Here is a 1,028-nt window from a genome sequence, read left to right as displayed (position 1 = left end):
GGTCAGGAGAATGTCAGAGTTACTCCTGCTACTTCATTTCTGTTCATATCCTTGTTTCAGCATTATCTGCAGATCCCTTGTTCAGATCAGGTTCTCTCATTGTGGTTGAGGTTTTCAAAATATCAAAAGATATTTTTCTCTTTCATGAAGATCTATCATAATCAATAAATTAATCATGCCATCAGAAAGAAGTTTGGTTTTGAACAGCATCTTGTGAACTTAATGAAAGTTTATTTTAGAGTTTGTCCTGGGGTTTTTGCACACTTAAAATACTACTAGTTTATGATGCAATCTCTTCCTCTGAAATTAGATGCAGAGACTAAACTGAGCTTTGAAGATCTGAATCAGTGGATGATTTGGTATATGTAAAGAGAAGCAGTATTCTGAAGGATCAACTAAAATAAATTAAAATAAATTAAGGGACACCTGTTGTGATAAGTCAGATTTTACTCTGGCTATTTCATCTGTATTAATCAATAAACCTATTACCTGCTTTTGAAAAGCTCTGGGGGCAGATAAAAGTGGTATTTACCTAGTTGCACTTTTAAAAACACCCAAATACCTAGACACTTTAAAAATTGATTCAAGTGCTTGGGTTACATTGAAGAAATGTGTACATTCCATGGATTGAGTGACAAGGCACATTAAAATGTAGAAGTGCCTAAACTGAGTAGTAAACTACATGTATCCTCAAAAATAAAAAGTTTTTAGGTAATGCCAAGGATTTTTTTGTCTTCCTTTATTTAGACAACTTGTCCATCTGGTAATGGGCATAGCTCTGCCTCCAGATCTAAATTCAGAAACTTCTGGGTTTTTGAGAAATGGGAGTGTCTCCATGTACTTTATTAATTCTACACCTAAGTTGTTGGATAGAAACCTAAATTTTTTTTGTTGATGATGTCAGTATCAGGTCAAACTATTATTATAATTCATCAGCATGGATTTGTACATTGAAGAGTGTTTTGGCCTTGCCATTCCATCTTGTGGCTGATGCTCAGAAATCATCAAGCAGATTTTAACCATTGAAA

The 1,028-nt window shown here is 34.0% G+C and overlaps 1 non-coding gene across 1 annotated transcript; it reads left to right on the top strand.

The window, feature by feature from the left end:
• The first annotated feature begins 276 nt into the window (after positions 1-276).
• On the top strand, positions 277-348 carry LOC146768110 (small nucleolar RNA SNORD36). Its single transcript, XR_014953471.1, has one exon. It is a non-coding gene; the product is annotated as a small nucleolar RNA SNORD36 (small nucleolar RNA).
• Positions 349-1,028: the final 680 nt, after the last annotated feature.

The sequence above is a fragment of the Lonchura striata genome, chromosome 2 (genome assembly GCF_050655825.1).
Source record: "Lonchura striata isolate lonStrDom1 chromosome 2, ASM5065582v1, whole genome shotgun sequence".
In the NCBI taxonomy this organism is placed as follows: Eukaryota; Metazoa; Chordata; class Aves; order Passeriformes; family Estrildidae; genus Lonchura; species Lonchura striata.
The sequence above is the reverse complement of the archived record's forward strand: the minus strand, read 5'-3'. Positions and strand labels throughout refer to the sequence as shown.